This window comes from Oncorhynchus nerka, linkage group LG24 (assembly GCF_034236695.1).
Source record: "Oncorhynchus nerka isolate Pitt River linkage group LG24, Oner_Uvic_2.0, whole genome shotgun sequence".
NCBI lineage: Eukaryota > Metazoa > Chordata > Actinopteri > Salmoniformes > Salmonidae > Oncorhynchus > Oncorhynchus nerka.
Window position 1 is genome coordinate 89642784 of NC_088419.1, and position 11154 is coordinate 89653937.

An 11154-nucleotide genomic window follows, 5' to 3' on the forward strand; every position below is an offset into this window, starting at 1 on the left:
CTACCATTACAAGACTGTATAATGTAGACCAGCTAAAGTCATCCTACCATTACAGACTGTATACTGTAGACCAGCTAAAGTCATCCTACCATTACAAGACTGTGTACTATAGATAAGCTAAAGTCATCCTACCATTACAAGACTGTATACTGTAGACCAGCTAGACTGTATACTATAGACCAGCTAGACTGTATACTATAGACCAGCTAAAGTCATCCTACCATTACAAGACTGTATACTATAGACCAGCTAAAGTCATCCTGCCATTACAAGACTGTATACTGTAGACCAGCTAAAGTCATCCTACCATTACAAGACTGTATACTATAGACCAGCTAAAGTCATCCTACCATTACAAGACTGTATACTATAGACCAGCTAAAGTCATCCTACCATTACAGACTGTATACTGTAGACCAGCTAAAGTCATCCTACCATTACAAGATTGTATACTATAGACCAGCTAAAGTCATCCTACCATTACAAGACTGTATACTGTAGACCAGCTAAAGTCATCCTACCATTACAGACTGTATACTGTAGACCAGCTAAAGTCATCCTACCATTACAAGACTGTGTACTATAGACCAGCTAAAGTCATCCTACCATTACAAGACTGTATACTGTAGACCAGCTAGACTGTATACTATAGACCAGCTAAAGTCATTCTACCATTACAAGACTGTATACTATAGACCAGCTAAAGTCATCCTACCATAACAAGACTGTATACTATAGACCAGCTAGACTGTATACTATAGACCAGCTAAAGTCATCCTACCATTACAAGACTGTATACTATAGACCAGCTAAAGTCATCCTAGGGGTACAAGACTGTATACTATTGACCAGCTAAAGTCATCCTACCATTACAAGACTGTATACTATAGACCAGCTAAAGTCATCCTGCCATTACAAGACTGTATACTGTAGACCAGCTAAAGTCATCCTACCATTACAAGACTGTATACTATAGACCAGCTAAAGTCATCCTACCATTACAGACTGTATACTGTAGACCAGCTAAAGTCATCCTACCATTACAAGATTGTATACTATAGACCAGCTAAAGTCATCCTACCATTACAAGACTGTATACTGTAGACCAGCTAAAGTCATCCTACCATTACAAGACTGTGTACTATAGACCAGCTAAAGTCATCCTACCATTACAAGACTGTATACTGTAGACCAGCTAGACTGTATACTATAGACCAGCTAAAGTCATTCTACCATTACAAGACTGTATACTATAGACCAGCTAAAGTCATCCTACCATAACAAGACTGTATACTATAGACCAGCTAAAGTCATCCAGTACAAGACTGTATACTATTGACCAGCTAAAGTCATCCTACCATTACAAGACTGTATACTATAGACCAGCTAAAGTCATCCTACCATTACAGGACTGTATACTATAGACCAGCTAATGTAATCCTACCATTACAAGACTGTATACTGTAGACCAGCCAAAGTCATCCTACCATTACAAGACTGTATACTATAGACCAGCTAAAGTCATCCTACCATTACAAGACTGTATACTATAGACCAGCTAAAGTCATCCTACCATTACAAGACTGTATACTGTAGACCAGCTAGTCATCCTACCACTACAAGACTGTATACTATAGACCAGCTAAAGTCATCCTACCATTTACAAGACTGTATACTATAGACCAGCTAAAGTCATCCTACCATTACAAGACTGTATACTGTAGACCAGCTAAAGTCATCCTACCATTACAAGACTGTATACTATAGACCAGCTAAGGTCATCCTACCATTACAAGACTGTATACTGTAGACCAGCTAAAGTCATCCTACCATTACAAGACTGTATACTATAGACCAGCTAAAGTCATCCTACCATTACAAGACTGTATACTATAAACCAGCTAGACTGTATACTATAGACCAGCTAAAGTCATCCTACCATTACAGACTGTATACTATAGACCAGCTAGACTGTATACTATAGACCAGCTAAAGTCATCCTACCATTACAGACTGTATACTATAGACCAGCTAAAGTCATCCTACCATTACAGACTGTATACTATAGACCAGCTAAAGTCATCCTACCATTAGACTGTATACTATAGACCAGCTAAAGTCATCCTACCATTACAAGACTGTATACTATAGACCAGCTAAAGTCATCCTACCATTACAAGACTGTATACTGTAGACCAGCTAGTCATCCTATCATCACAAGACTATACTATAGACCAGCTAAAGTCATCCTACCATTACAAGACTGTATACTATAGACCAGCTAAAGTCATCCTACCATTACAGACTGTATACTATAGACCAGCTAAAGTCATCCTACCATTACAGACTGTACACTATAGACCAGCTAAAGTCATCCTACCATTACAGACTGTATACTATAGACCAGCTAAAGTCATCCTACCATTACAGACTGTATACTGTAGACCAGCTAAAGTTATCCTACCATTACAAGACTGTGTACTATAGACCAGCTAAAGTCATCCTACCATTACAAGATTGTATACTATAGACCAGCTAAAGTCATCCTACCATTACAAGACTGTATAATGTAGACCAGCTAAAGTCATCCTACCATTACAGACTGTATAATGTAGACCAGCTAAAGTCATCCTACCATTACAAGACTGTGTACTATAGATAAGCTAAAGTCATCCTACCATTACAAGACTGTATACTGTAGACCAGCTAGACTGTATACTATAGACCAGCTAGACTGTATACTATAGACCAGCTAAAGTCATCCTACCATTACAAGACTGTATACTATAGACCAGCTAAAGTCATCCTGCCATTACAAGACTGTATACTGTAGACCAGCTAAAGTCATCCTACCATTACAAGACTGTATACTATAGACCAGCTAAAGTCATCCTACCATTACAAGACTGTATACTATAGACCAGCTAAAGTCATCCTACCATTACAGACTGTATACTGTAGACCAGCTAAAGTCATCCTACCATTACAAGATTGTATACTATAGACCAGCTAAAGTCATCCTACCATTACAAGACTGTATACTGTAGACCAGCTAAAGTCATCCTACCATTACAGACTGTATACTGTAGACCAGCTAAAGTCATCCTACCATTACAAGACTGTGTACTATAGATAAGCTAAAGTCATCCTACCATTACAAGACTGTATACTGTAGACCAGCTAGACTGTATACTATAGACCAGCTAGACTGTATACTATAGACCAGCTAAAGTCATCCTACCATTACAAGACTGTATACTATAGACCAGCTAAAGTCATCCTGCCATTACAAGACTGTATACTGTAGACCAGCTAAAGTCATCCTACCATTACAAGACTGTATACTATAGACCAGCTAAAGTCATCCTACCATTACAAGACTGTATACTATAGACCAGCTAAAGTCATCCTACCATTACAGACTGTATACTGTAGACCAGCTAAAGTCATCCTACCATTACAAGATTGTATACTATAGACCAGCTAAAGTCATCCTACCATTACAAGACTGTATACTGTAGACCAGCTAAAGTCATCCTACCATTACAGACTGTATACTGTAGACCAGCTAAAGTCATCCTACCATTACAAGACTGTGTACTATAGACCAGCTAAAGTCATCCTACCATTACAAGACTGTATACTGTAGACCAGCTAGACTGTATACTATAGACCAGCTAAAGTCATTCTACCATTACAAGACTGTATACTATAGACCAGCTAAAGTCATCCTACCATAACAAGACTGTATACTATAGACCAGCTACAAGACTGTATACTATAGACCAGCTAAAAGTCATCCTACCATTACAAGACTGTATACTATAGACCAGCTAAAGTCATCCTAGGGGTACAAGACTGTATACTATTGACCAGCTAAAGTCATCCTACCATTACAAGACTGTATACTATAGACCAGCTAAAGTCATCCTGCCATTACAAGACTGTATACTGTAGACCAGCTAAAGTCATCCTACCATTACAAGACTGTATACTATAGACCAGCTAAAGTCATCCTACCATTACAGACTGTATACTGTAGACCAGCTAAAGTCATCCTACCATTACAAGATTGTATACTATAGACCAGCTAAAGTCATCCTACCATTACAAGACTGTATACTGTAGACCAGCTAAAGTCATCCTACCATTACAAGACTGTGTACTATAGACCAGCTAAAGTCATCCTACCATAACAAGACTGTATACTATAGACCAGCTAGACTGTATACTATAGACCAGCTAAAGTCATCCTACCATTACAAGACTGTATACTATAGACCAGCTAAAGTCATCCTAGGGGTACAAGACTGTATACTATTGACCAGCTAAAGTCATCCTACCATTACAAGACTGTATACTATAGACCAGCTAAAGTCATCCTGCCATTACAAGACTGTATACTGTAGACCAGCTAAAGTCATCCTACCATTACAAGACTGTATACTATAGACCAGCTAAAGTCATCCTACCATTACAGACTGTATACTGTAGACCAGCTAAAGTCATCCTACCATTACAAGATTGTATACTATAGACCAGCTAAAGTCATCCTACCATTACAAGACTGTATACTGTAGACCAGCTAAAGTCATCCTACCATTACAAGACTGTGTACTATAGACCAGCTAAAGTCATCCTACCATTACAAGACTGTATACTGTAGACCAGCTAGACTGTATACTATAGACCAGCTAAAGTCATTCTACCATTACAAGACTGTATACTATAGACCAGCTAAAGTCATCCTACCATAACAAGACTGTATACTATAGACCAGCTAAAGTCATCCTAGGGGTACAAGACTGTATACTATTGACCAGCTAAAGTCATCCTACCATTACAAGACTGTATACTATAGACCAGCTAAAGTCATCCTACCATTACAGGACTGTATACTATAGACCAGCTAATGTAATCCTACCATTACAAGACTGTATACTGTAGACCAGCCAAAGTCATCCTACCATTACAAGACTGTATACTATAGACCAGCTAAAGTCATCCTACCATTACAAGACTGTATACTATAGACCAGCTAAAGTCATCCTACCATTACAAGACTGTATACTGTAGACCAGCTAGTCATCCTACCACTACAAGACTGTATACTATAGACCAGCTAAAGTCATCCTACCATTTACAAGACTGTATACTATAGACCAGCTAAAGTCATCTTACCATTACAAGACTGTATACTATAGACCAGCTAAGGTCATCCTACCATTACAAGACTGTATACTGTAGACCAGCTAAAGTCATCCTACCATTACAAGACTGTATACTATAGACCAGCTAAAGTCATCCTACCATTACAAGACTGTATACTATAGACCAGCTAAAGTCATCCAGCATTACAAGACTGTATACTGTAGACCAGCTAGTCATCCTACCACTACAAGACTGTATACTATAGACCAGCTAAAGTCATCCTACCATTTACAAGACTGTATACTATAGACCAGCTAAAGTCATCTTACCATTACAGACTGTATACTGTAGACCAGCTAAAGTTATCCTACCATTACAAGACTGTGTACTATAGACCAGCTAAAGTCATCCTACCATTACAAGACTGTATACTGTAGACCAGCTAGACTGTATACTATAGACCAGCTAAAGTCATTCTACCATTACAAGACTGTATACTATAGACCAGCTAAAGTCATCCTACCATAACAAGCCTGTATACTATAGACCAGCTAGACTGTATACTATAGACCAGCTAAAGTCATCCTACCATTACAAGACTGTATACTATAGACCAGCTAAAGTCATCCTAGGGGTACAAGACTGTATACTATTGACCAGCTAAAGTCATCCTACCATTACAAGACTGTATACTGTAGACCAGCTAGTCATCCTACCACTACAAGACTGTATACTATATACTAGCTAAAGTCATCCTACCATTTACAAGACTGTATACTATAGACCAGCTAAAGTCATCTTACCATTACAAGACTGTATACTATAGACCAGCTAAAGTCATCCTACCATTACAAGACTGTATACTGTAGACCAGCTAAAGTCATCCTACCATTACAAGACTGTATACTATAGACCAGCTAAAGTCATCCTGCCATTACAAGACTGTATACTGTAGACCAGCTAAAGTCATCCTACCATTACAAGACTGTATACTATAGACCAGCTAAAGTCATCCTACCATTACAGACTGTATACTGTAGACCAGCTAAAGTCATCCTACCATTACAAGATTGTATACTATAGACCAGCTAAAGTCATCCTACCATTACAAGACTGTATACTGTAGACCAGCTAAAGTCATCCTACCATTACAGACTGTATACTGTAGACCAGCTAAAGTCATCCTACCATTACAAGACTGTGTACTATAGACCAGCTAAAGTCATCCTACCATTACAAGACTGTATACTGTAGACCAGCTAGACTGTATACTATAGACCAGCTAAAGTCATTCTACCATTACAAGACTGTATACTATAGACCAGCTAGACTGTATACTATTGACCAGCTAAAGTCATCCTACCATTACAAGACTGTATACTATAGACCAGCTAAAGTCATCCTACCATTACAAGACTGTATACTATAGACCAGCTAAAGTCATCCTACCATTACAGGACTGTATACTATAGACCAGCTAATGTAATCCTACCATTACAAGACTGTATACTGTAGACCAGCCAAAGTCATCCTACCATTACAAGACTGTATACTATAGACCAGCTAAAGTCATCCTACCATTACAAGACTGTATACTATAGACCAGCTAAAGTCATTCTACCATTACAAGACTGTATACTATAGACCAGCTAAAGTCATCCTACCATTACAAGACTGTATACTGTAGACCAGCTAAAGTCATCCAAAATAAACTATAAATTATCGACTTGAGCTCTGTAAAAGTAAACAAGAAAGAAGTGCAGAGTGTTTGTCTTTAAATTGAATCCTATTCCCTTTATAGTGCACTACTTTTGTTCAGGGCCCATAGGGCTCTGGTCAAAACTAGTACACTATATAGGGAATATGATGTCATTTTGGACACACTCAGTTGTTTTTTCTTCAGTGAGAACCAATTCCTAGAGGGATTCCCCCCAGCCAGTGAGTTCTGACTTAAGCAACAGGAGGGTTCTAGTTATGTTGTCCACCCAGCTTCAGTCCTCAGACAGAGATAGAGGGTGATTGTGCTCACCAGTCATAGCACACAAGTTCCATCTCTAGCTCCCAGCAGCTCCTCCAACCTGTCCTACCGTAGGGCAGGGCAGAGGTGGGTTGTGTTCATTGGGCGTGTAACGTCAGAAAACAGACTGAAACATATTAACCATGTGTATTATGACCTGTGTAAAATATGTCTTATATTTCTCATATGACTCTCCGCAGGATTCCTTCGCAAGATAAGCTGTTATCTTGGCTAATGGGGAAAGATCTACTTACAGGGCCTTAGGAAAGTATTCAGACCCCTTGACTTTTTCCACATTTTCTTACATTACAGCCTTATTCTAAAATGAATTCATTGTTTCCGCCCTCATCAATCTACACACAATACCACATGATGACAAAGCAATTTTGCAATTTTATTACAAATAAAAACCTTAAAATATCACATTTACATAAATATTCAGACGCTTTACTCAGTACTTTCTTGAAGCACCTTTGGCAGCGATTACAGCCTTGAGACTTCTTAGGTATGACGCTACAGGCTTGCCACACCTGTATTCAGGGAGTTTCTCTCATTCTTCTCTGCAGATTCCCTAAAGCTCTGTCAGCTAGAATGGGGAGTGTCGCTGCACAGCTATTTTTAGGTCTGTAGTCAGAGGGTCTTCGGGGTGGGCCCCTATGCCCCCCCACCCCACCCAGCAATGTCTTCAACACACACTGTTGACTAATCCTGAGTTGAGTTCCACATCCCTCATTGTACAGGTTCCACAGCAACTGCCCGTTCTTATCAGGAACTGAAACTAAACGGCACCCTTTGCCTCCTTCCTGTATTCATATTCAGCAAAAACATGTTTGAACAGAATTTAAACTTTCTACACTTCCTCTTGTCTCCCTCAGTAACTTTACATGCACAAAGTTCCTATTCACCCTTAAGTGACCCTTAACATATACATGTCTTACACATGTAAAGTAGTCAGTATGTTCTAGTATGATGACAGGAATGAGTATATTTCAAGCCAGAATTCAACAGGTAGAAAAGTGAATGTTTCGCTGTTTCTCAACTTCATAATTGTATTGATGTCAGTGAAGTCATGTTTGTAACCTGCCCTACGTTTGACAACCACACTTCAGGATAGTCAGACAGGAAATGTCCAGAAGAAGGCTGATGGGCTTTACCTCAGTGTGAAACAGAGGAAACACTACCTCTACTGTTTGACAGGTAAACCCCAACAACAATATGATCTCTAACACATTATGAATCTAGCAGTTCAAATGAATTATGAAAAAAAAATACATTAGTCATACACATCAGACCATGTTTATGATCAAATGTTGGTATGACCTATGTTAGTAATTGATCTAATGTAAAACATTTAATTAAACTGAGAAATGAAAGACTACCTTGTGAGCCACAACTCTGCATGCCTTGCAATAATGTTATAACCGCATGACAACAAATGCTTTGGAAATGAGTTGTGGGTGGCGCAGTGGTTAAGGGCCTATCCCATATCTCTGTGCCACCAGAGACTCTGGGTTCGCGCCCAGGCTCTGTCGTAACCGGGAGGTCCGTGGGGCGACGCACAATTGGCTGGGTCAGGGAGGGTTTGGCCGGTAGGGTTATCCTTGTCTCAACGCGCACCAGTGACTCCTGTGGCGGCCGGGCACAGTGTGCGCTAACCAAGGTTGCCAGGTGCACGGGAGTCGCTGGTGTGCGATGAGACAAGGATGTATGGGTATGACGCTACAGGCTTGCCACACCCGTATTCAGGGAGTTTCTCTCATTCTTCTCTGCAGATTCCCTAAAGGTCTGTCAGGTAGAATGGGGAGTGTCGCTGCACAGCTATTTTTAGGTCTCTCCAGGGATGTTAGATCGTTTCAAGGACATTTAGAGACTTGTCCTGAAGCCACTTCTGCATTGTCTTGGCTGTGTGCTTATGGTTATTGCCCTGTTGGAAGGTGAACCTTCCCAGTCTGAGGTCCTGAGCACTCTAGAGCAGGTTTTCTTCAAGGATCACTCTGCACTTTGCTACATTCATCTTTCCCTCGATCCTGACTGGTCTCCCAGTCCCTGCCGCTGAAAAACATCCCCACAGCGTGATGCTGCCACCACCATGCTTCACTGTAGGGATGTTTCCAGGTTTCCTCCAGACGTGACGCCTGGCATTCAGTTCAAACAGTTCAGTCTTGGTTTCATTAGACCAGATAATCTTGTTTCTCATGGTCTGAGAGTCTTTTTTAGGTGCCTTTTTGCAAACTCCAAGTGGGCTGTCATGTGCCTTTTACTGAGGAGTGGCATCCGTCCGGCCACTCTACCATAAACTTCTTCCATTTAAGAATGATGAAGGCCATTGTGTTCTAGGGGACTTTCAATGCTGCAGAAATGTTTTGGTACCCTTCCCCATACCTGTGCCTCGACACAATCCTGTCTCAGAGCTCTACAGACAATTCCTTCGACCTCATGGCTTGGTTTTTGCTCTGACATGCACTGTCAACTGTAGGACCACTCCAATCAAGTTTCTAGAAACATCTCAAGGATGATCAATGGAAACAGGATGCACCTCAGCTAAATTTCAAGTCTTATAGCAAAGGGTCTGAATACTTATGTAAGTAAGGTCATTACGGGGTATTATGTTTAGAAAATAAAGAATGGCGCAGAAGGATATGGCTGACGTTTTACGATCCCGTAACCAATTTTGTATTCTTTTTTTATTTTCTTTCGCTTTATTTGTGTTTTGTACATAATGTTTCTGCCACCGTGTCTTATGACTGAAAAGAGCTTCTAGATAACAAGACAGCGATTACTCACCCTGTACTGGAGGAAGACTATTTCTTCACCGAGTCGGACGGGAAGGATTTACTTCAGACACCCGACAAGGCCCTCATCCCCGTTATTCACGGGAGAAAGAGACTGAGATATTGAGGATGAAGATACGGTTGCCTTGTAAGGATACGTCACCGAGACGGTAATGTACCTTTACCATCGGTCCTATTAGCCAACGTACAATCAATCGATAATAAAATACACAAACTACGATCAAGTATATCCTACCAACGGGACATTAAAAACTGTAATATCTTATGTTTCACCGAGTCGCAGCAAGCACAGTTACAGGTGAAAAAGATCAGGGTGTGACAATACGTTTGTGATGTTATGTTGCAGTTTGTTTTGTATTTAGAAGAACATTAATTGTCAACTAGAAGGTCATTTTCCAAGAAGAAAAATTATGGGATAGTGATTTGTCTTTTTGCTACGGACATTGATGAATAGAAACCAAATAAACTGCCACAAAGCAGGACATTTCATTGAACACATGTTACTAATGAAGGGAGAAGCTGACAGTGAAGGACATTTACTTTTACAGCTTAACTGATGATGCTATGATGATATTATGTTATGTTATGTTAATGATTTTATTGTTTTTTTTTTATCTTACACATGACTGTAATTGCAGTCTTTGTGTTGATTGGTTAGACGCACTGTAGTAATGTATTAGAATAGCTGTACTGAAGTTTCCTACAGTACAAACAGACATTATCACACTACTGGCAATGGGCTGGAATAAGAGGAAGTTCACCAACATGGATCGCATCTTGTATCAGCTTTCTCATTCTTGTTGATCTATTTATACATGTCAGAGATCTGTCTGCAATCCTGGCTCAGCTTTGTAGTATTTCTATTAGTCATCTTGATGTAGGAAAACATTCAAAATGACTGTATACGTTAGAGTCAAACCTTTTAGTGTGATTCACTTGAAAAATGTGAACCTTCACCTACGTTGTTCCTTAATTTAATTGTATTTTTTTCAGAATGTCAAAAGACTGAAGGAGGAGACCAGCTTCCTTAAAGATAAGTAGGCAGAGCTGGATATCGACGATGCTGTGCTTCAGGAGTGGGTTGCTGGGGTCCAGCCAGCAGTGCCCTGAAGGTATGTTAGATCTGAACAAATAGAACAAAAAGTCAGACAACCAGAAAAAGCTCAAACCAAGTTTTGTGTGTATGGGATAGGA